Raw genomic sequence first — 26,166 nt, 5'->3', positions numbered from 1 at the left:
TACAGTAATATGAAAAAGATTGAAAGACTTAGGAATAAACATAACCCAAGGAAGCAAAAAACTTGTACACTGAAGACTACAAAACATTGTTGAAAGAAATTAGACACAAATATTTTAAAAATCTCATATTCATGGATTGAAGACTCAACACTGTTAAACGTCACCACAGCCCAAAGTAATCTAGAGAGTCAATAGAATCCTTATCAAAATCCCAACATTTTTTGCAGAAATAGAAAACTGCACCTTTAAATTTGTATGGAATTTCAAGGGACCCCCAAATAACCAAAACAATCTTCAAAAAGAACAAAGTTGGAGGACTCACACTTTGTGATTTCAAACTTAAGTACACAAATCAAAACCACAATGAAGTACCACATCACACCCATTAGGAGAGCTTTTTTTTCTTTTAATTAAGGTGTCACTGATACACAATTTTATGAAGATTTCACATAAGCAACACTGTGGTTTCAACATTCAGCCATATTATCAGGTCTCCCCACACACCCCATTGTAATCACAGTCCATCAGCATAATAAGATGCTATAGAGTCATTACTAGTCTCTGTACTATACTGCCTTCCCTATGACCTATCTATATTGTGTGTGCTAATTATAATTCCCCTTAATCCCCTTCGATCTCCCTTCCCACCCACCCTCCACAATCTAGTCCCTTCTTGGAGTCTGAGTCTACTGATGTTTTGTTCCTTCAATTTTGCCTTGTTGTCCTACTTCACAGATGAGTAAAATCATTTGGTACTTGTCTTTTACCGCCTGGCTTACTTCACTGAGCATAATACACTCCAGCTCCATCCATGTTCTTGCAAATGGTAGGATTTGTTTTCTTTTTATGGCTGAATAATATTCCATTGTGTACATGTACCACACCTTCTTTTCTTTTTTCATTTTTTATTAAGGTATTATTGATATACACTCTTATGAAGGTTTCACATGAAAAACAATGTGGCTACTACATTTACACATATTATCAAGTCTCCACCCATACCCCAATGCAGTCACTGCCCATCAGTGTAGTAAGATGCCACAGATTCACTATTTGTCTTCTCTGTCCTACACTGTTTTCCCCATGATTCCCCCACACCATGTGCATGTACCACACCTTCTTTATCTATCCATCTACTGATGGACAGACACTCAAGTTGCTTCCATATCCTGGCTATTGTAAATAGTGCTGTGATCATAGGGGTGGATGTCTTTGTCAATCAAGGATCTTGTTTTCTTTGAGTAAATTCCTAGGAGTGGAATTACTGGTCAAATGGTATTTCTATTTTTAGTTTCTTGAGGAACCTCCATATTGCATTCCACAATGGCTGAACTTATTTACATTCCCACCAACAGTGTAGGAGAGTTCCCCTTTCTTGGCATCCCTGCCAGCATTTGTTGTTGCTTGTCTTTTGGATGTTGGCCATCCTAACTGGTGTGAGGTGATGTCTCACTGTGGTTTTAATTTGCATTTCTCTGATGATTAGTGATGTGGAGCATCTCTTCATGTGCCTGTTGGCCATCTGAATTTCTTCTTTGGAAAGGTGCCATTCAGATCCTCTACCCATGTTTTAATTGGGCTATTTGTTTTTGGGTGTTAAGACATGTGAGCTCTTCATATATTTTGGATGTCAACCCTTATACAATGGTGACTATTAATAACAAATTAATATATAGGTAGGTAAATAAAATCACAAGTGTAAGTGAGGATGTGAAGAATTTGGAACCTTTTATGTACTGTTGGTAGGAATGTAAAATTATACAACTGCTTTGGAAAAGAGTACGGTGGTTCCTCAAAAAAATAAAAAGAGAATTACCATATGATCTAGCAATCCCACTTTTAAGTGTATGCATTACAAAGAATTGAAAGCAGGATCTCAAAGAGATATCTGTAAATCTATGTTCATGAGAGCATTATTCACAACAAAAGGTAGAAGCAATCCAAATGACCACTGATAGATGAACAAAAGATAGTGTATATAATTGTTCAGCTTGAAGAGGAGGGAAAGCCTATCAAATGGTACATGGGTGAACCCTGAGAGATTAAGTAAATAAACCAGTCACAAAAAGGTAAATGCTGTATAATTCTACTTAAATAAGACATCTGAATAACCAAATTCATAGCAAGAGAAAGTAAAATGGTAGTTGTCAGATTGTGGGCAGAGAGGGAAATGTGCAGTTATTTAATGTGTACAGAGTGAAAGTTTACAAGAAAGAAAGTTCTGGACATCTGTTGCACAACAAATATTCCAAACACTACAAAACTGTACACTTAAAAATTGTTAAGATGTAAGTTTTATGATATATGTTTCTTACAATTTGAAAAAAAATTTAATGAAATAAAGGAAATATCACAAAAGTAAACTCGAAATGGATCAAATACCTGAAAGAAAGTCATGAAACCATAAAACTCTTAGAATAAAACATAGGCAAAAATCTCTTGGACATAAACATGAGCGACAGATGTCTTCATGAACATATCTCCCCGGGCAAGGGAAACAAAAGCAAAAATGAACACATGGGACTACATCAAACTAAAAAGCTTCTGTACAGCAAAGGACACCATCAGTAGAACAAAAAGGCATCCTACAGTATGGGAGAATATATTTGCAAATGACATATCCGACAAGGGGTTAACACCCAAAATATATAAAGAACTCATGCCTCAACAACCAAAAAGCAAATAACCCTACTAAAAAAGGGCAGAGGATCTGAACAATTCTCCAAAGAAGAAATTCAGATGGCCAACAGGCACATGAAAAGATGTTCCACATCACTAATCATCAGAGAAATGCAAATTAAAACCACAATGAGATGTCACCTCACACCAGTTAGGATGGCCAACATCCAAAAGACAAGCAACAACAAATGCTGGTGAGGATGTGGAGAAAGGAGAACCCTCCTACACTGCTGTTGGGAATGTAAATTAGTTCAACCACTGTAGAAAGCAATATAGAGGTTCCTCAAAAAAATAAAAATAGAAATACTATTTGACCCAGGAATTCCACTCTTAGGAATTTACCCTAAGAAAACAGGATCACAGATTCAAAAAGACATATGCACCCCTATGTTTATCACAGCACTATTTATAATAGCCAAGAAATGGAAGCAACCTGTCCATCAGTAGATGAATGGATAAAGAAGATGTGGTACGTATACACAATGGAATACTATTTAACCATAAGAAACAAACAAATCCCACCATTTGCAACAACATGGATGGAGCTAGAGGATATTATGCTCAGTGAAATAAGCCAGGTGGGGAAATACAAGTACCAAATGATTTCCCTCATTTGTGGAGTGTAACAGCAAAGCAAAAATGAAGGAACAGAACAGCAGCACACTCACAGACTCCAAGAAGGGACTAGCAGTTATCAAAGGGGATGGGTGGAGGAGGGTGAGTAGGGAGGGAGGGAGAAGGGGACTGAGGGGTATTATAATTGGTACACATGGTGTAGGGATAGGCAGAATAGCACAGAAAAGACAAGTAGTGACTCTGTGGCATCCTACTACATTGATGGACAGTGACTGCATTGGGGTGTTGGGGGGATTTGATAATATGGATGTATGTAGAAACCACAATGGTTTTCATGTGAAAACCTTAATTATCGTATCAGTGATACCTTATTTAAAAAAATGTTTTTTTGCATCATACATTGGTGATAGAGAAAATATTGGTTCACTAAGTTATGCAGATCTTCCCAATGCCAACATATTTCACTACACAGTATCAAAAAATTGTATCACCAATCTCATAAAAAGTCTCTTAGTACTGGGCAGCTGTCAAACTCACAATGACATAAGTTTTCCGAAACTGTAGGTTTTTTCTTAAAAGCTCAATTTTGTCACTGACAACCAATGTCGTCAGTCTTCTTTTAAGTGACACACTTGCTTTTTATTCATTTCAGAAAATGCCTGCCTAATGCCCAAATGTGGACAACTTGTGCATCAATTATTCTTTTAAATAAAAAATGGGTGTTCCATCTAAAAAGCTGCAAGTTTGGCTTACACCTTAATCACATGATTGTACTTCCTTAACACAATCACCTTCTTACTGCAGTATGCATGAGAAATGCTTTATATGGGCTTCTCTCTCTGAGGTCGCCCACACTTTCTAAGTGTGTAATCTTTTCATCTTAAACTCTTTCTCTCCAACCTTTCAGAGCGCTCCTCTCTCTTTGAGGTCACCTGCACTTCTTTCTAAGTAACTTTAAATAAAACTTTTACTCTACTTCAAAAAAAAAAAGAAAAGAAATGCTTTATGTGTACTTCTCATTTCATTACAGAATATTAAAAAAACAAGTACACAGGCTTTGAGATTTAACAGTTAATTTGCAGTGTTTCACCAAGAACAGCAAGTGATTGTCTTTTAAACAGCAAGTGCTTGGCAGAGAATATTACATTAACAACTTAATGCCACTGCTTTATTTCCTGCAATGCAGCCAGCAGTTTTATCCATCATTCCTTTGCACTATCCACGAAAATATCAACCAAAAGGCAAATAACATCTTACCTCTCAGATGCCTTGAAAGGCTCTCTGGGACCCCCAGGGGTCCACAGACGACACTTGAGAACCACTGATGAAGCCAAATAAAGATACAGATTTACCAATAAAGGGGTATATGAAATAAAAGATATCCCTGGTTGAAAAGAAGGAAGTAAAAGAGCTTTTCTTCAGGTGACATGATAATGTATAAATCCTAAAGAATCCACTGAATAAAATTAATAAGTTTAACAAGGTTCTAAGATACAAGATCAACATACAAAATCAACTGTGTTTCTATACACTAGCAATGAACAATGCAAAAGTAAGACTTAGAAAATAATTCCATTTACAACAGCATCAAAAAGCATAAAACTTTAGGAAATATATTTAATAAGAGGAGGTGATAACATATTCTGAAAACTACAAAACACTGTTTAAAAAAGTTAAAGATGTAAATAAATAGAAAGACATCACATGTTCATGGATCAGAAGACTTAATATTATTAAAATGTTAATATTCTTCAACTTTACCTACAGGTTTACCATACCTCATCAGAATCCCAGCTGCCTTCTTTGTAGAAATTGTGAAACTTATCCTAAAATTCACATTGAAGCTCAAAGGACTCGGCCAGAATAGACAAAACAATCTTAAAAAAGAACAAAGTTAGAAGATTCACACTTTCCTATTTCAAATCTTACTACAATGCTACAGTAATCAAGACAGATAAACATAAAGATGAATGGAACACAACTGAGAGTCCACAAATAAACCCATGTATCTATGGTCAACTGATTGTCAACAAATATGCCAAGACTACTCAATGTGTAACGTCTTTTCAGCAAATGGTGTCAGAACAACCGGACAGCCTTACGCAAAACAATAAAGTTGGACACTTACCACACCAAATTCAACACGAATAAAAGACCTAAATGTAAGAACCAAAACTATAAAAAACTTAGAAAAAAACATAGAAGTCTTTGTGTCCTTGGATTTGGCAACAGATATGACACCAAAGGCACAAGCAACAGAAGAAACTACATAAATTATACCTCATCAATAATAAGAATTTGTGCTTCAAATGACACTACTAAGATAGCGAAAAGACAACCTACAGTTGGGAGAAAATATTTGCAAATCATGTATCTGTTAAGGGACTTGTGTATAGAATATAAAAGGACTATTACAATTCAATAATAAAAAGATGACCCACTTAAAAAGTGAGCAAAGGAACCTCATTTGTGAAGCATAACAATGAAGCAAAACTGAAGGAACAAAATAGCAACAGACTCAGAGACTCCAAAAATGAACTAGTGGTTACCACAGGGGAGGGGGTATGGGAGGGCAGGTGGGGAGGGAGGGAGAAGGGGACTGAGGGATATTATGTTTAGTAAAAATGGTGTAGGGGATAACGGGGAGAAGAGTGTAGCACAGAGAAGGCACACAGTAGATCTGTGGGATCTTACTACACTGATGGACAGTGACTGCACTGGGGTATGGGTGGGGACTTGATAATATGGGTAAATGTACTAACCACATTGTTTTCTCATGTGAAACCTTCATAAGAGTGTATATCAATCATACCTTTATAAAAGAATTTTTTTTTAAAAGTGAGGAAAGGGGGATCACGGGAAGATGGCGGCATGAGTAGTTCAGAGGAAATCTCCTCCCCAAAACATACATATTTATGAAAATACAATAAATACAACTATTCCTAAAAGAGACACCAGTGGAAGCAGTACAACTGCAAGGATACATCTACATCTGCGAGAACTAAGCATCACATGAAGGGGGTAAGATACAAGCCGCGGCCAAGCGGGACCCGAACACTCCCCCACCCCAAAACCCAGCGAGAAGAAAGGAGTCAGAACGGGGAGGGAGTGAAATCCGAGGACTGCTAAACAACCAGCTCTAGAAATCCGCACCCGGAACGCAGACACAAGGTGCACAGGGTGTTGGATATTAGAGAAATGGAAAAGCAAAACCTGTGGGCAGGTACCCGCAACCGGCGCCCCTGAGACAAAAGAAAAGTGAGTGCTTTCTGCAAGTCTTAAAGAGACAAGGACCCCATAGCAGGACGAAGTTGTCCTGGGAGCTGGGAATACCAGGGAAACTTAGGCGCCCTAAACGGAGGCAGTGCAACTCTGAAGCCCCTCACAGCACTAGGCAACCTGCCAGTCATTCCTCCAACTGGCGCGAACGCCGACACATGGGCCCAGTAGCAGGAGAGTGGGAGCGCACGCAGGGGGTGGAAGCGCTGGAAGGAACTGAGAGCAGATCAGTGCGCCACAGGAAAGGCTTGTGCTAGCCCACAGCGGCGCGACCAAACATCCCGGGAGCAGCTCGCGCACACCAGCAGCAGTGAAGCCAGAGCCCGGTAGAAGCCTGTGCGGAGGAGCCCCGGGCGCACCTGCAGTGGAGCCAGAGGGAGCAGGCATGCTCCCGGGACCTGACGGGAATCCCAGCCCAACGCACAGCTGTTCAGGCCAGACCCAAAGGCCGCTGCTGCCACACAGCTACCCGGCAGGGTGGCCACTATCATGGAGGAGCGCACCCGGTGTGCCTGCCACTCCCCGCAGGGATCTGCGCTGCTCTGACAGAAACCCCACCCACAGTAGCATAGATTAACCCAGTGGCTGCTCCAGGAGTGCAGGTAGCCATCACAGGCAGCGTAGAAGGGGCAAGGCATCCAGCAAGCAGGAAAGGACTTTCGTCTCCCAGCTGACACACCCGCAACCTGACTACAGCCACTGCTATCACGATGAAAAGGCAAAAAAATCTGGTCCACTCCAAGATGGTTACACCTGAAAAAGGATCTGCAGAGGCAGACCTAACCACTCTCCCTGAAAAAGAATTCAAAATAAAAATCATAAACATGCTGACAGAGCTGCAGAGAAATATACAAGAGCTAAGGGATGAAATCTGGAGGGAGATTACAGATGTCCGGATGGAGATTACAGATGCCTGGAGGGAGATAACAGAAGTGAAACAAACTCTGGAAGGATCTTTAAGCAGATTGGATAAGATGCAAGAGGCCATTGATGGAACAGAAACCAGAGAACAGGAACGCACAGAGGCTGATGCAGAGAGAGAGAAAAGGATCTCCAGGAATTAAACAATATTAAGAGAACTGTGTGACCAATCCAAAAGGAACAATATCCGCATTATAGGGGTACCAGAGGAAGAAGAGAGAGAAAAAGGGATAGAAAGTGTCCTTGAAGAAATAATTGCTGAGAACTTCCCCAAACTGCGGGAGGAAATATTTGCTCAGACTATGGAGGCACACAGAACTCCCGAGAGACGGGATCCAAAGAGGACAACACCAAGACACGTAATAATTAAAATGGCAAAGATCAAGGACAGGGACAGAGTATTATAGGCAGCCAGAGAGAGTAAAAAGGACACCTACAAAGGAAAACCCATCAGGCTGTCATCAGACTTCTCAACAGAAACTTTACAGGCCAGAAGAGAATGGCATTATATATTTAATGCAATGAAACAGAAGGGCCTAGAACGAAGGATACTGTATCCAGCAAGATTATCATTTAAATATGAAGGAGGAATTAAAGAATTTCCAGAGAAGCAAAAGTTGAGGGAATTTGCCTCCCACAAACCACCTCTACAGGGTATCTTAGAGGGACTGCTCTAGATGGGAGCACTCCTAAAAAGACCACAGAACAAAACACCCAACATATGAAGAATGGAGGAGGAAAAAGAAGGGAAATAAATAATCATCAGACTGTGTTTATAACTGCTCAATAAGCGAGTGAGGTCAGACCATAAGGTAGTAAACAAGCTAACCTTGAACCTTTGTTAACTACAAATCTAAAGCCTGAAATGGCAATAAGTACATATCTTTGAATAATCACCCTAAATGTAAACAGACAGAATGCACCAATCAAAAGACACAGAGTAATAGAATGGATAAAAAGCAAGACCCATCTATATGCTGTTTACAAGAGACTCACCTCAAACTCAAAGACATGCACAGATTAAAAGTCAAGGGATGGAGAAAGATACTTCATACAAACACTAGGGAGAAAAAAGCAGGTGTTGCAGTACTAGTATCAGACAAAATAGACTTCAAAATAAAGAAAGTAACAAGAGATAAAGAAGGACATTACATAATGATAAAGGGCTCAGTCCAAGAAGAGGATATAACCATTATAAATATATATGCACCCAATACACGAGCACCAATATATGTGAAAAAAATACTAACAGAATTAAAGGAGGAAATAGAATGCAATGCATTCATTTTGGGAGACTTTAACACACCACTCACTCCAAAGGACAGATCCACCAGACAGAAAATAAGTAAGGACACAGAGCCACTGAACAACACGCTAGAACAGATGGACCTAACACACATCTATAGAACTCTACATTCAAAAGCCACAGCATACACATTCATCTCAAGTGCACATGGAACATTCTCCAGAATAGACAACATACTAGGCCACAAGAAAAACCTAAGTAAATTCCAAAAGACTGAAATCTTACCAACCAACTTTTCAGACCACAAAGGTATAAAACTAGAAATAAATTGTACAAAGAAAGCAAAAAGGCTCACAAACACATGGAGGCTTAACAACACACTCCTAAGTAATCAAAGGATCAATGACCAAATTAAAATGGAGACCCAGCAATATATGGAAACAAATGACAACAATAACACAAAGCCCCAACTTCTGTGGGACACAGCAAAAGCAGTCTTAAGAGGAAAGTATAAAGCAATCCAGGCATAGATAAAGAAGGAAGAACAATCCCAAATGAATAGTCTAATATCACAATTATCAAAATTGGAAAAAGAAGAACAAATGAGGCCTAAGGTCAGCAGACGGAGGGACATAATGAAGATCAGAGAAGAAAGAAATAAAATTGAGAAGAATAAAACAATAGAAAAAAATCAATGAAACCAAGAGCTGGTTCTTCGAGAAAATAAACAAAACAGATAAGCCTCAAGCCAGACTTATTAAGAGAAAAAGACAGTCAACACACATCAGCAGAATCAGAAACAAGAAAGGAAAAATCATGATGGACCCCACAGAAATACAAAGAATTATTAGAAAATACTATGAAAATCTATATGCTAACCAGCTGGAAAACCTACAAGAAATGGACAGCTTCCTAGAAAAATGGAACCGTCCAAGACTGACCCAGAAAGAAACAGAAAATCTAAACAGACAAATTACCAGCAACAAAATTGAATTGGTAATCAAAAAACTACCCAAGAACAAAAATCCCAAACCAGATTGATTTACCTCAGAATTTTATCAGACATACAGAGAAGACATAACACCCATTCTTCTTTAAGTTTTCCAAAAAATAGAAGAGGAGGGAATACTTCCAAACTCATTCTATGAAGCCAACGTCACCCTAATACCAACACCAGGCAAAGACCCCACCAAAAAAGAAAACTACAGACCAATATTCCTGATGAACGTAGATGCAAAAATACTCAACAAAATATTAGCAAACCGAATTCAAAAATACATCAAGAGGATCATACACCATGACCAAGTGGGATTCATCCCAGGGATGCAAGGATGGTACAACATTCAAAAATCCATCAACATCATCAACCACATCAATAAAAAGAATGTCTAAAAGCACATGATCATCTCCACAGATGCTGAAAAAACATTCGACAAAATTCAACATCCATTCATGAAAAAAACTCTCAACAAAATGGGCATAGAGGGCAAGTACCTCAACATAATAAAGGCCATATATGATAAATCCACAGCTAACATCATACTGAACAGCGAGGCTGTTCAAGACAGGGATACCCACTCTACCCACTGTTATTCAACGTGGTACTGCAAGTCCTAGCCATGGCAGTCAGACAAAAGAAATACAAGGAATCCAGATTGGTAAAGATGAAGTCAAACTGTCACTATTTGCAGATGACATGATATTGAACATAAAAAACCCTAAACACTCTAGAAATAGGCTTGGGTTGATTAATGACTGTGCATTAAGTCCCCTATACAGAATTTTATTGTTGATAAACAACCATTTGATCAATAAATATCAGAGATGTCCTCTCAAAAAAAAATTTAAAAACCCTAAAGACTCCACCCCAAAACTACTAGAACTAATATCGGAATTCAGCAAAGTTGCAGGATACAAAATAAACACACAGAAATCTGTAGCTTTCCTATATACTAAGAGTGAACTAACAGAAAGAGAAATCAGGAAAACAAGTCCATTCACAATAGCATCAAAAAGAATAAAATACCTAGGAATAAACCTAACCAAGGAAGTGAAAGACCTATACCATGAAAACTACAAGACACTCTTTAGAGAAATTAAAGAGGTCACTAACAAATGGAAACTCATTCCATGCTCCTGGCTGGGAAGAATTACTGTCATCAAAATGGCCATCCTGCCCAAAGCAATATACAGATTCGATGCAATCCCTATCAAATTACCAATAGCATTCTTCAATGAACTGGAACAAATACTTCAAAAATTCATATAGAACCGCCAAAGACCCCAAATAGCCAAAGCAATCCTGAGAAGGAAGAATGAAGTGGGGGGGATCTCGCTCCCCAACTTCAAGCTCTACTACAAAGGCACAGTAATCAAGACAATTTGGTACTGACACAAGAACAGAGCCACAGACCAGTGGAACAGAATAGAGACTCCAGATATTAACCCAAACATATATGGTCAATTAATACACGGTAAAGGAGCCATGGACATACAATGGGGAAATGACAGTCTCTTCAACAGATGGTGCTGGCAAAACTGGACAGCTACATGTAAGAGAATGAAACTGGATCATTGTCTAACCCCATACACAAAAGTAAACTCCAAATGGATCAAAGACCTGAATGTAAGTCATGAAACCATAAAACTCTTAGAAAAAAACAAAGGCAAAAATCTCATGGACATAAACATAAGTGACTTCTTCATGAACATATCAACCTGGGCAAGGGAAACAAAGGCAAAAATGAACAAGTGGGACTATATCAAGCTAAAAAGTTTCTGTACAGCAAAGGACACCATCAAGACAACAAAAAGGTATCCTACAGTATGGGAGAACATATTCATAAATGACAGACCCGATAAAGGATTGACATCCAAAATATATAAAGAGCTCACAGGCCTCAACAAACAAAAAGCAAATAATCCAATTAAAAAATGGGGAGAGGAGCTGAATAGAGAGTTCTCTAAAGAAGAAATCCAGATGGCCAAAAGGCACATGACAAGATGCTCCCCATCGCTAATCATTAGAGAAATGCAAATTAAAACCACAATGAGATATCATCTCACACCAGTAAGGATTGCCAGCATTGAAAAGACAAACAACAACAAATGTTGGCAAGGTTGTGGAGAAAGGGGAACCCTCCTACACTGCTGGTGGGAATGTAAACTAGTTCGACCATTGTGGAAAGCAGTATGGAGATTCCTCAGAATGCTCAAAATAGAAATACCATTTGACCCAAGAATTCCACTTCTAGGAATTTACCCTAAGAATGCAGCACTCCAGTTTGAAAAAGACAGATGCACCCCTATGTTTATCGCTGCACTGTTTACAATAGCCAAGATATGGAAGTAACTTAAATGTCCATCAGCAGATGAATGGATAAAGAAGATGTGGTACATATACCCAATGGAATATTACGCCGCCATAAGAAAAAATCACATCCTACCATTCGCAACAACATGGATGGAGCTAGAGGATATTATGCTCAGTGAAATAAGCCAAGCGGAGAAGGACATGTACCAAATGATTTCACTCATATGTGGAGTATAAGAACAAAAGAAAACTGAAGGAACAAAACAGCAGCAGAATCACAGAACCCAAGAATGGACTAATAGTTACCAAAGGGAAAGGAACTGGGGACGATGGGTGGGAAGGGAGGGATAAGGGCGGAGAAAAAGAATGAGGGCATTACGATTAACATGTATAGCGTGGGGGGGGGGCACGGGGAGGGCTGTATAACACAGAGAAGACAAGTAGTGATTTTACAGCATCTTACTATGCAGATGGACAGTGACTGTGAAGGGGTACGTGGGGGGGACTTGGTGAAGGGGGGAACCTAGTAAACATAATGTTCTTTCTGTAATTGTAGATTAATTTTTTATTTTTTTAATTTTAATTTTAATTTCAAAATTAAAAATTAAAAAAAAAGTGAGCAAAGGATTCAAAGGACATTGTTCTACAGAAGATATACAAATGACAAGTACGTGAAAAGATGTTCATCATCATTATTCATCAGGGAAATTAAAATCAAACCTACAGTGAGATGAGACTACAACCCCTAGGACAGCTAAAATAAACTAGTCAAAAGAACAAGTGTGATAGATCCACCGGGCAGAAAATAAGTAAGGACACGGAAGCACTGAACAACACAGTAGAGCACATGGACCTAATAGACATGTACAGAACTCTACATCCAAAAGCAACAGAATATACATTCTTCTAAAGTGCACATGGAACATTCTCCAGAAAAGACAACATACTAGGCCACAAAAAGAGCCTCAGTAAATTCCAAAAGACTGAAATCCTACCAACCAACTTTTCAGACCACAAAGGCATAAAACTAGAAACAAACTGTACAAAGAAAGCAAAAAGGCTCACAAACACATGAAGGCTTAACAACACGCTCCTAAATAATCAATGGATGAATGACCGAATCAAAATAGAGATCCAGCAATATATGGAAAAAAATGACAACAACAACACTAAGCCCCAACTTCTGTGGGACACAGCAAAAGCAGTCTTAATAGGAAAGTATATAGCAATCCAAGCATATTTAAAAAAGGAAGAGCAATCCCAAATGAATGGTCTAATGTCACAATTATCGAAATTGGAAAAAGAAGAACAAATGAGGCCTAAGGGCAGCAGAAGGAGGGACATAATAAAGATCAGAGAAGAAATAAATAAAATTGAGAAGAATAAAACAATAGCAAAAATCAATGAAACCAAGAGCTGGTTCTTCGAGAAAATAAACAAAATAGATAAGCCTCTAGCCAGACTTATTAAGAGGAAAAGAGAGTCAACACAACTCAACAGTATCAGAAACGAGAAAGGAAAAATCACGACGGACCCCACAGAAATACAAAGAATTATTAGAGAATATTATGAAAACCTATAAGCTAACAAGCTGGGAAACCTAGGAGAAATGGACAACTTCCTAGAAAAATACAACCTTCCAAGACTGACCCAGAAAGAAACAGAAACTCTAAACAGACCAATTACCAGCAACAAAATTGAAGCAGTAATAAAAAAACTACCAAAGAACAAAACCCCCGGGCCAGATGGATTTATCTCGGGATTTTATCAGACATACAGGGAAGACATAACACCCATTCTCCTTAAAGTTTTCCAAAAAATAGAGGAGGAGGGGATACTCCCAAACTCATTCTATGAAGCTAACATCACCCTAATACCAAAACCAGGCAAAGACCCCACCAAAAAAGAAAACTACAGACCAATATCCCTGATGAACGTAGATGCAAAAATACTCAACAAAATATTAGCACACCGAATTCAAAAATACATCAAAACGATCATACACGATGACCAAGTGGGATTCATCCCAGGGATGCAAGGATGGTACAACATTCGAAAGTCCATCAACATCATCCACCACATCAACAAAAAGAAAGACAAAAACCACATGATCATCTCCATAGATGCTGAAAAAGCATTTGACAAAGTTCAGCATCCATTCATGATAAAAACTCTCAGCAAAATGGGCATAGAGGGCAAGTACCTCAATATAATAAAGGCCATCTATGATAAACCCACAGCCAACATTATATTGAACAGCGAGAAGCTGAAAGCATTTCCTCTGAGATCGGGAACTAGGGAACTAGACAGGGATGCCCACTCTCCCCACTGTTATTTAACATAGTACTGGAGGTCCTACCCACGGAAATCAGACAAAACAAAAACATACAAGGAATCCAGATTGGTAAAGAAGAAGTTAAACTGTCACTATTTGCAGATGACATGATACTGTACATAAAAAACCCTAAAGACTCCACCCCAAAACTACTAGAACTGATATCGGAATACAGCAAAGTTGCAGGATACAAAATCAACACACAGAAATCTGTGGCTTTCCTATACACTAACAATGAACCAACAGAAAGAGAAATCAGGAAAACAACTCCATTCACAATTGCATCAAAAAAAATAAAATACCTAGGAATAAACCTAACCAAAGAAGTGAAAGACTTATACTCTGAAAACTACAAGTCACTCTTAAGAGAATTTAAAGGGGACACTAACAGATGGAAACTCATCCCATGCTCGTGGCTAGGAAGAATTAATATCGTCAAAATCGCCATCCTGCCCAAAGCAATATACAGATTTGATGCAATCCCTATGAAACTACCAGCAACATTCTTCAATGAACTTGAACAAATAATTCAATAATTCATATGGAAACACCAAAGACCCCGAATAGCCAAAGCAATCCTGAGAAAGAAGAATAAAGTAGGGGGGATCTCACTCCCCAACTTCAAGCTCTACTATAGAGCCATAGTAATCAAGACAATTTGGTACTGGCACAAGAACAGAGCCACAGACCAATGGAACAGACTAGAGAATCCAGACATTAACCCAGACATATATGGTCAATTAATATTTGATAAAGGAGCCATGGACATACAATGGCAAAATGACAGTCTCTTCAACAGGTGGTGCTGGCAAAACTGGACAGCTACATGTAGGAGAATGAAACTGGACCATTGTCTAACCCCATATACAAAAGTAAACTCCAAATGGATCAAAGACCTGAATGTAAGTCATGAAACCATTAAACTCTTGGAAGAAAACATAGGCAAAAACCTCTTAGACATAAACATGAGTGACCTCTTCTTGAACATATCTCCCCGGGCAAGGAGAACAACAGCAAAAATGAAAAAGTGGGACTATATTAAGCTGAAAAGCTTCTGTACAGCAAAACACACCATCAATAGAACAAAAAGGATCCCTACAGTATGGGAGAATATATTTGTAAATGACACATCCGATAAAGGCTTGACGTCCAGAATATATAAAGAGCTCACATGCCTCAACAAACAAAAAACAAATAACCCAATTAAAAAATGGGCAGAGGAACTGAACAGACAGTTCTCCAAAACAGAAATACAGATGGCCAACAGACACATGAAAAGATGCTCCACATCGCTAATTATCAGAGAAATGCAAATTAAAACTACAATGAGGTATCACCTCACACCAGTAAGGATGGCTGCCATCCAAAAGACAAACAACAACAAATGTTGGCGAGGCTGTGGAGAAAGGGGAACCCTCCTACACTGCTGGTGGGAATGTAAATTAGTTCAACAGTTGTGGAAAGCAGTATGGAGGTACATCAAAATGCTCAAAACAGACTTACCATTTGACCCAGGAATTGCACTCCTAGGAATTTACGCTAAGAATGCAGCAATCAAGTATGAGAAAGATCAGTGCACCCCTATGTTTATCGCAGCACTATTTACAATAGCCAAGAATTGGAAGGAACCTAAATGTCCATCGATAGATGAATGGATAAAGAAGATGTGGTACATATACACAATGGAGTACTACTCAGCCATAAGAAGAGGGCAAATCCTACCATTTGCAGCAACATGGATGGAGCTGGAGGGTATTATGCTCAGTGAAACAAGCCAAGCGGAGAAAGAGAAATACCAAATGTTTTCACTCATCTGTGGAATATAAGAACAAAGGAAAAACTGAAGGAACAAAACAGCACCAGAATCACAGAACTCAAGAATGGACTAACAGGTACCAAAGGGAAAGGGACTGGGGAGGATGGGTGGGTAGGGAGGGATAAGGGGGCGGGAGAAGTAGGGTGGTATTAAGATTAGCATTCATGGGGGGGTGGGAGAAAGGGGAGGGCTGTACAACACAGAGAAGGCAAGTAGTGATTCTACAACATTTGCTATGCTGATGGACAGTGACTGTAAAGGGGTTTATAGGGGAGACCTGGTATAGGGGAGAGCCTAGAGTAAACATAATATTCGTCATGTAAGTGTAGATTAATGTTACCAAAAAAACAAAACAAAAAAAAAAAAAGGCAGTTCCTGTGTGGAGACCTCCAATGAGTCCTACACAAGGGTATAAAGGGCATATAAAAGTGTAGGCAAAGGGTCTGTTTGTGTTTATACAGAGGATCAAAGCCTAATTGGGATACCCCGAAAATGAACTAAGATACAATATGAAAAAGAACTTCCAACATCAGCACTCTCTGGAAGACTCATGCCAGAAGATGATCATCAAAAAACCCCAACAAAGATCCACGCACTGCTACAGCTGTACATGCACTCATCCCACCAGTTCCTGGACTTGCCATGGGAATGAAGAAGGAGGTATCTAAACTGGCCTGTGCATACAGTAAAACAACAAATTTGACTGGATCTATACTGTTGAAACTCAAACAAAAATTAGGAGAAGTGCAAATTGTAGTGCTCCAAAATCTTACAACTACAGACTATTTACTGTTGAAAGAACATATGGGATGTGAACAGTCCCCAGGAATGGGTTGTTTTAATTTGTCTGATTTCTCTAAGACTGTTCAAGCTCAGTTGGACAATATCCACCATATCATAGATAAGTTTTCACAAACGCCTAAGGTGCCTAACTGGTTTTCTTGGTTTCACTGGAGATGGCTGGTAATTACAGGTATGCTTTGGTTATGTAACTGTACTCCTATTATGTTAATGTGTGTGCGCAATTTAATTAGTAGTTTAAAACCTATACATGCTGAAGTTACTCTACAAGAAGATATGTCAAAGAAATAATCAATCTTCCCATGTTTTCTTCTGCCTGCTACTTCTATAGCTTTTCTTCTTCCTTCCTAATTACAACCCTTAAATAGAATTCGCGCCTCATATCAAATTTACCGAGTATCATAATTCTTCCAAGTGGTAAAGATACCTCAAGACAAATGCTGGGCATAGAAGCTACAGGGCATAAATATGCAAAGAAGTAAAAAGCTAACCTTTTCAAACAGTAACACTTCTCTCTCACTTACCAACTTTACATTTCCCTGTATGGCCCCGGAAGATGACTGGTTAGCCAGAGACGGGTAAGATTCCTCAAGGGAGGAACAACCTAAGACAGGCACAGTCGCAGGGGGGCCATCAGGTGAGAAATTGGGGATCAACAGGGGTGAGGCTTAGAACCTCACCCCCCCCTGTTCTGAGAGAAATCTTCTGCATACGTGGATGTTTTATTGCCGTTGTCTAGCTTGGATTAACACATAGTCTACAGGCACACACCTGATCATCTACATTTGCTCTCTTACAACACTAAACTATGTTTTCTACCTTTATCTTGTATCTACCTACCAGTTCAGCATTTTATTAAAAGTAATAATAATAAAGAGAGAAATGTGGTATCCACATATAAATCAAGTATAAAAATCAAATGAGTATTCATATTTGAACTGACTGTTTACAGTTCATAATGCATGAGCAAAACCGAAAGTTTCTGTGATGACTGCCCTTGTACTGTTCACCATGTAACTTATTCACTATGTAAGAATTTGTTCTCCATGTAAGAACTTGTTCGTTATGCTTCAGAAGATTGGAGACTGATGAAAATTAGGCTTGGGGTGGATTAATGATTGTACATTGAGCATTGACTCCCCTATACAGAATTTTATTGTTGTTAACAACCATTTGATCAATAAATATGAGAGATGCCCTCACAACAACAAAAAAAAGTACACACTTCCAATTGTAAAATAAATAAGTAACCGGGATGTAATGTATAGCATAAGGAATATAGTCAAAATATTGTAACAACTTGGTATGGTGATAGCTGGTACCTAGAATTATCATGTATATAAATGTTGAATCACTGTGTTGTACACCTGAAACTAATGTAATGTAATATTGTGTGTCAACTACCCTTCAATAAAAAATAATTATCTACAAAAAAAAAAAAAAAAGAACAAGTGAATACAGTGACTGTTAAGGGGTGTGGGGGGGGACTTGGTGAAGGGGGGAGCCTGGTAAACATAATGCTCTTCATGTAATTGTAGATTAATGATACCAAAATAAATAAATAAATAAATAAAATAAAAAAAAGAACAAGTGAGTGAGAGTGAGGATGTGGAGAAAACGGAATCCTCCTACACTGCTCAAGGCAATAGAAAATGATGCTGTACTTTGAAAAACAGTTCCATTTACAACAGCATCAAAAAGAATAAAAATCTGACCTAGTAATTCCACTCCTACATATACACCTGAGAAATGAAAGCACAAGTCCCCAGAAAAACTTTTACACAAATGTTCACAGAAACGTTATTCATAATGGCCAAAGAGCAGAAACCAACCAAATGTCCTTCAACTGAGGAATGGATAAACAAACATGGTATATCTGTACAGTGGAATATTATTCAACCATAAAAAGGAATGAAACCAAGATACATGCTGCAACATGTATGAATCTTGAAAATATGCTAAATGAAAGAAGTTTGTCACAAAATACAATATATTATGATTCCATTTACATGAAATGTTCAAATAGTCAAATAGGTAGAGAAAGATTGTTGCTTAGGGCTGAGAAGATATGGGATTTAGAGTGTTAGTTAAAAGGAGACGAGTTTCTTTTTCAGGTGATGAAAGTGTTTTAAAACTGTCATAATGGCTGCCCAATTCAATAAATATAACTGAAAGTCACTGAGTTGTAAATTTTTAATGGCTGCGTTATAAGGTATGTATCTCAAAAAAGCTGTTACCAAAAATAAAGTAAAATAATAATGGAGGTGTGTGGAAATTCTACTTAGAACAAAAATAAAAATACCTAGGAATATGGAACCACCAAAGACCCCAAACAGCCAAAGCAATCCTGAGAAGGAAGAATAAAGTGGGGGGGATCTCACTCCCCAACTTCAAGCTCTACTACAAAGCCACAGTAATCAAGACCATTTGGTACTGGCACAAGAACACACCCACAGACCAATGGAACAGAATAGAAACTACAGACATTAACCCAAACACATATGGTCAATTAATATATAATAAAGGAGGCACGGACATACAATGGGGAAATGACAGCCTCTTCAACAGCTGGTGTTGGCAAAACTGGACAGCTACATGTAAGAGAATGAAACTGGATCATTGTCTAACCCCATACACAAAAGTAAATTTGAAATGGATCAAAGACCTGAATATAAGTCATGAAACCACAAAACTCTTAGGAAAAAACATAGGCAAAAATCTCTTGGACATAAACACGAGCGACGTCTTCATGAACATATATCTCTCCAGGCAAGGGAAACAAAAGCAGAAATGAACAAGTGGGACCATATCAAGCTGAAAAGCTTCTGCACAGCAAAGGACACCACCAATAGAACAAAAAGGCATCCTACACTATGGGAGAATATATTCATAAATGACAGATCAGATAAAGGCTTGACATCCAAAATATATAAAGAGCTCACTCACCTCAACAAACAAAAAGCAAATAATCCAATTAAAAAATGGGGAGAGGAGTTGAACAGACAGTTCTCCAAAGAAGAAATTCAGATGGCCAACAGACACATGAAAAGATGCTCCACATCGCTAGTCATCAGAGAAATGCAAATTAAAACCACAATGAGATATCACCTTACACCAGTAAGGATGGCTACCATCCAAAAGACAAACAACAACAAATGTTGGCGAGGTTGTGGAGAAACAGAAACCCTCCTACACTGCTGGTGGGAATGTAAACTAGTTCAATCATTGTGGAAAGCAGTATGGAGGTTCCTCCGAATGCTCAAAATAGAAATACCATTTGACCCAGGAATTCCACTTCTAGGAATTTACCCTAAGAATGCAGCAGCCCAGTTTGAAAAAGACAGATGCACCCCTATGTTTATCGCAGCACTATTTACAATAGCCAAAATATGGAAGCAACCTAAGTGTCCATCAGTAGATGAATGGATAAAGAAGATGTGGTACATATACACAATGGAATATTATTCAGCCATAAGAAGAAAACAGATCCTACCATTCGCAACAACATGGATGGAGCTAGAGGGTATTATTCTCAGTGAAGACAAGTACCAAATGATTTCACTCATATGTGGAGTATAAGAACAAAGGGAAAACTGAAGGAACAAAACAGCAGCAGAATCACCAAACCCAAGAATGGACTAACAGTTACCAAAGAGAAAGGGACTGGGAACGATGGGTGGGAAGGGAAGGATAAGGGGTGGGGGGAAGAAAGGGGGCATTATGATTAGCATGTATAATGGGGGGGGGCATAGGGAGGGCTGTGCAGCACAGAGAAGACAAGTAGTGATTGTACAGCATCTTACTACACTGATGGACAGTGACTGTAATGGGGGTTTTGGGGGGGACTTGGTGAAGGGGAGAACCTAGTAAACGTAATATTCCTCATGTAATTGTAGATTAATGACACCAAAAAAACCCAAAAAAAACCTAGGAATATATGTTAAGGGAATGTGTAGAACCTACGTCAAGAGAAAAAAAATCACAAAACTTCACAAAGATTATATAAATGAGAAAACAAACACATTATGCTTCCTGAAGGGGCACAATCGATACTGCTCTTTCCCCTATTTACAAACATGATGAACATTCAATAAAAATTCCAAAAGAAGGTGGGGGTATGCAGGAGCAATGCAACAAACAAAAGGATTGTAAAGTTTTATCTCAAGTGATAAATAATTCTTCACTAGCTATTTGGTTTAATACTACTAGGTACTAAAATATATCATAAAGCCAACAGTGAATAACTAAATAATAAAAAGCTTGAAAACAGACCTTCTAAGAATACCCTCCACGAATTCTGTATAAGAGATGTGGCATTTCAAATCAGTGGCGAAAAGACGGATGCTAAGACTACAGAGTAATAAGCTGGGAAAAACTGTGAGATCCCATTTCATAACTTACACCAAAATAAATTCCAGATGCATTAAAAATTAAACAAATCCTGTAAGAAATTAATTGAATATTTGATCTCACAGTGGGAAAAGACTTTTTAAATAACAGTAGACCATTCACTATTAAAACTCAGGATCCAAGTATGTTAATACAAACAGGGCAATAATCCTCAATATCTGAACACCTGCAGGAACCACATAGTTTAGGATAGTGACTGTATCCTTTTTCTCCCCAGTATATGGATTTTTAAAAAAAGAATAGCTAAGGCAAATATAAACAGGTACTCTTATATACTGTTGATGGGGTATAAATTAGTATAACCTTTCTAGAAGCAATTTAGCAACCAGAAGTCTTAAAACTTTTTACCTTTTGAACCAGGACATGATCCAGATTCCTATGCTGAAGGGTATGTTCACAACTTTTTTTTTAAACAGGAAAACACTAATTAAATATGTTATATTCAAAAGACTAAAAGTAGGCTGCCATTAAATTCTGTTCTCAGATACATACAATGATATGAGAAAATGCTCATTATAAAAAGCAAACTACACACAAACTGATTTTATATATACGTTCACAGAAAATTAGCTGCACTGATATATACCAAAATTTTAACAACGTAATTATGAATGTTTTTTTATTTATTTCAGTGTTTTCAAAACTTCCTACAATGATCATATATATTACATCCATAAGCAGAAAAAGAAAAGTTTTAAGTGGAACAGAAAAGGAAAGCAATGATCAATGTGAAATTACAGAGAAAACTCCCATTTACTTTGGTAAACAGGAGACCACTGGTGACCTGATAAATAGTTTTTAGTCAGAAGCAAAAGCCAAGTCACAGAAACTTGAGGACCAAGGAGAAAAGAGATAGCTGGAGAACAAGGTCCTGGAGGAAACGGAAGGAAATAAAACCAGAGACCATTCTTTGTAGAGTTTCAAGAAAAACAAGCTGCACTTACCATTCCTACGGAACTTTTTACTGAAAAACCAATTCCAATCATTAAACAAAAAAACTGCTCAAAGATCAATTTAAATTATATTAATTCCATGAAACCTCCCATCTTGCCAAAAACTAAACTCCTCTCACTGTTTCAGCTATATATATTTTATAGACTTTACCATTTTTCTTCTCAGACTGTCATTTTTTGTATATTTTTTAGGCTGACACTGTGTTAAGTGTTGATATGCATTATCTTTTTTAATAATCACAAAAGCCCAATAGGGTGTGTATTTAAGGCAGTATTATTATCCTCGTTTCCAAATAAGAAGGCACGAAGCAGTTAGGGAACTTAACCAAAGCCAGAGATCTAATAAATGATAGGACAGAATTTGAACTCTGGTCTGTCAGATTCTAGATATCACTCTCTCAACTACTATCATAAGGCCTAATCTGTACTGAGTTCTAACTTTTGTTAAGGGAAGGTATACATCTAAACGTATTTCTACATCTACCAGCGTCCAGCACAATTCTTTACACATATTAAACAATCAAGGTATTTCCTATATATTGAAAAAAGTATCTAAACATAAAGTTAAGACACTTGCAAAATAATCAATTTAGTAAATATAACATAAAGAAATGTTTTTTGTAGAGAGTGGGACGTCTGGCTGGTAAGCGGGAACCTTCTTATCACACATGATGAAAGAGTGGTTTAACAATGGGTAACGTTGAAAAGGGCAAGAAAATTTTTGTTCAGAAGTGTGCCCAGTGCCGTACCATGGAAAAGGGAGGTAAGCACATGACTGGGTCAAATCTCCATGATCTGTTCTGGAGAAAGACAGGTCAGGCCCTGCATTTTCTTACACAGATGCCAACAAGAACAAAGGGATCATCTGGGAAGATGAGACACTGGTGGAGTTATTTGGAGAATCCCCAAGTACATCCCTAGAACAAAAATGGGATTTAAGAAGTCATCAGAAAGGGCAGACCTGATAGCTCATCTCAAAAAAGCTACTAAGGAGTAACAGTTGGCCACTGCTTTATTTATTACAAAACAGAAATATCTCATGACCTTCTTTATGGAGGCCGTATTTTTAAATGGTCTCATACATCATATACCAGAGTTCAGATCATGAATGGCTGGTAGAGTATTTCTTTTGGACAATTCTGACTTAAATAAGATTGGCTTGTGCTTATGATCAGCTTTTTGAACCTTGGTAGTAATTCTGGTTCAGCAAGTCTGGTCACCGTTTTCCCCTTCTAAAGATACGACTGAATTGATTAGTAATGTTCAGCTTTTCACAGGGATGGTAAATACCATCTGAAAACCTGTAGGAGACTGGTTTTATACTTAGACTTATATAACTGGTTGAATTAAATACTTTAGAAATCTCCTTACTGTCTCAAAGAACAGCAAAACTCACCTGTGTTTCAAGTTGTGTTCATTAGGCTACCAAAGGTAAGGACTTAAGATAAGCTGACAACATACCCTATCTTTTGGTCTTGACTATGCCACTTTAATTAAAATAACGTGTATCTAAAATGTTGCTTTTTACTTAATGAAAGGCATTTTGGTGTGGTTTATGTATGATACTAAATAAAGAATATTTAACACTTCTCACAAAAAAAGAAACGGTTTTCAACTTTCCAACCTGGTCCCAGCAGAATGGCTCCTGCAAAGGGTGGGGGTTAACCATCAGCAGGAGAGTAACCACAGAAAACACCATCAACATTCCTAAGGGCATTCACACAGTGGGCTTCAACAAGCCTGCCTTGTCAAGCACTCAAAGAGATCCAGAAATTTGCCACAAAGGAGATTGAACTCCCCATGTGTGCAATGACACCAGGCTCAACAAAACTGTCTGGGTCAATGGAATAAGGATAGTCCCATACCAATATCTGTAGGCAGTTCAAAAAAGGTAATGAGGATATAGATGCATCAAATTCTGTATTTTGGTTACTTATATAACTGTCACCACTTTAAAAAGTCTGCAGTCAATGTGGATGAGAACTGACTGTTGATTGTCAAATAAAATTATAGAAACTCAGAAAAGAAAAAGAAAAAAAGAGTTTTTAGTATAGCATGGTGTACTAAATATCCACGTGCTTGCTGGCCAGAAACAATTTCACCTACCACATGGTCACAACATGCCAAACTTCTTTTTAGGAAACACCTACTTTCCTAGCTATGAGGTTTGGGTGAGATCAGCTTCAGGAATTAGTCATGGTCATTTAAGCCAATCAAAATCTACTCTCTTTGAATTCTATTTCAAGAATAAAGCCAATGATAAATGGGCCAATGATATATGAAGTGCAATTAGCTATAAGGTTTTGAAAAAAGTTTCCTTGTTCTTGTATAGAAGGTTTCAGAAGGGATGCTCTTTTTCCTCTGCATAGTATAAATACATGATTTCCAAACTATAGTGTAAAGGTGGTATAGTAGTCATTTCTGCTACCAGAAGAGGTAAACTGAGGGCAAAACCAAGGAAGTGCAGCAGAGCAAGGCATAGAGAAATGAAGTCATGATAACATTATGACTCCGCAGATTGAGGTGTCCACACCTAAAGATATAGCACACACCTGCACTGCTTAATTACAGCTTTCAAAAAAACCTTGTTTCTAGCACCAGACTCACAGACTCCAGGAAGGGACTAGTGGTTACTAAAGGAAAGGGGTTGGGAAGGGTGGGTGGGGAGGGAGGGAGAAGGGGATTAAGGGCCACTATAATTTGCAATCACAATATAGGTTAGGTCACGGGGAAGGCAGTACAACACGGAGAAGACAAATAATGACTCTATAGCATCTTACTACACTGATGGACAGTGACTACAGTGGTTGGGGGGCGGAGGTGAAAACTTGATAATATGGATGAATGTTGAAACCACAATGTTGTTCATGTGAAAAGCCTTCATAATACTGTATTTCAATACTTTAATTTAAAAAAAAAACACCTTTCTGTTTCTTCCAAATGGGCTGTGTGTTTTCTTTCTGGTTACTTGCTATAGAGTCCTAACTGGTTCAAAAAGTAATTCCTAATCTTTGATTTTTTTAACCCATTGGTGTTTAATATCAAGAGACATTCAGGATTTTTTTTTTTTACATTCAGGAATTTTTTAAAAAATAAAATAACTTGAAAGATTTTGTTTTTTAATCCATGAAGCATCTTTTTATGATGAGGAGGCACTGAGCAGGATATCATGATATCAAAGACTGACATATCCAAGTATCTGAAAGTATCTGAAATATCCAAGAACTGAGAAAACAGGAAAAACCATCACATCCAGCTTACCATTGCCCTCTCTTCCATTACCCACCAACAGCGATCTTATTTTTCAACTATCTTAACACATAAATATTGACCCTAGGACATGTGGACATTGTGAAATTCAGTTAATTTAAAAGGCAGTTGTAACTCATGTCTTATAAAAAGACATTAAATAAAAGTAAATACATAATCTAAACTGTGGAAAGCACTATGAAAGATAAGAACCAGGATGTTCAAGAAAGTCCTCTCTGAAAAAATAACATTGAAGTCAAAGACTTTAAGTCATAGGAAGGTGGTAACTTCCAGGCATACATAAAGGCTCAGTGGTAGCAGAGATCACTGAATGGCAAAGCAAGCAAGGAGATGGGGTTAGTTAGCAGTTGGCTATGTCACCCAGAGCCTCACAAATCACAGTAAGTCATACCACTCCCCTCATTCCCAGTAACTATTCCAACCAGGTAAAGGCCCAGTTCAATCTTCCATCTTCCTTAAAACCTTGCCTAACCCATATTAGTCAGAATTAATCTTTCCATAGTTCCTTCAACAGATTTTCATGAGTTTCCCAACTCCCATAATCAAGGTTCTTCAAAAAAAAAAAAA

General features: G+C 38.1%; 1 protein-coding gene and 1 pseudogene across 7 annotated transcripts in view; one reads left to right on the top strand and one right to left on the bottom strand.

Annotated features, from left to right (window-relative positions):
• Positions 1 to 26,166, bottom strand: part of USP34 (ubiquitin specific peptidase 34) — a 289,427-nt gene that overhangs the window by 249,655 nt on the left and 13,606 nt on the right. The gene's annotated exons all lie outside the window — the stretch shown is intronic.
• Positions 23,020 to 25,444, top strand: LOC118932486 (cytochrome c-like; annotated as a pseudogene).

This window comes from Manis pentadactyla, chromosome 2 (assembly GCF_030020395.1).
Source record: "Manis pentadactyla isolate mManPen7 chromosome 2, mManPen7.hap1, whole genome shotgun sequence".
Lineage (NCBI taxonomy): Eukaryota > Metazoa > Chordata > Mammalia > Pholidota > Manidae > Manis > Manis pentadactyla.
The sequence above is the reverse complement of the archived record's forward strand: the minus strand, read 5'-3'. Positions and strand labels throughout refer to the sequence as shown.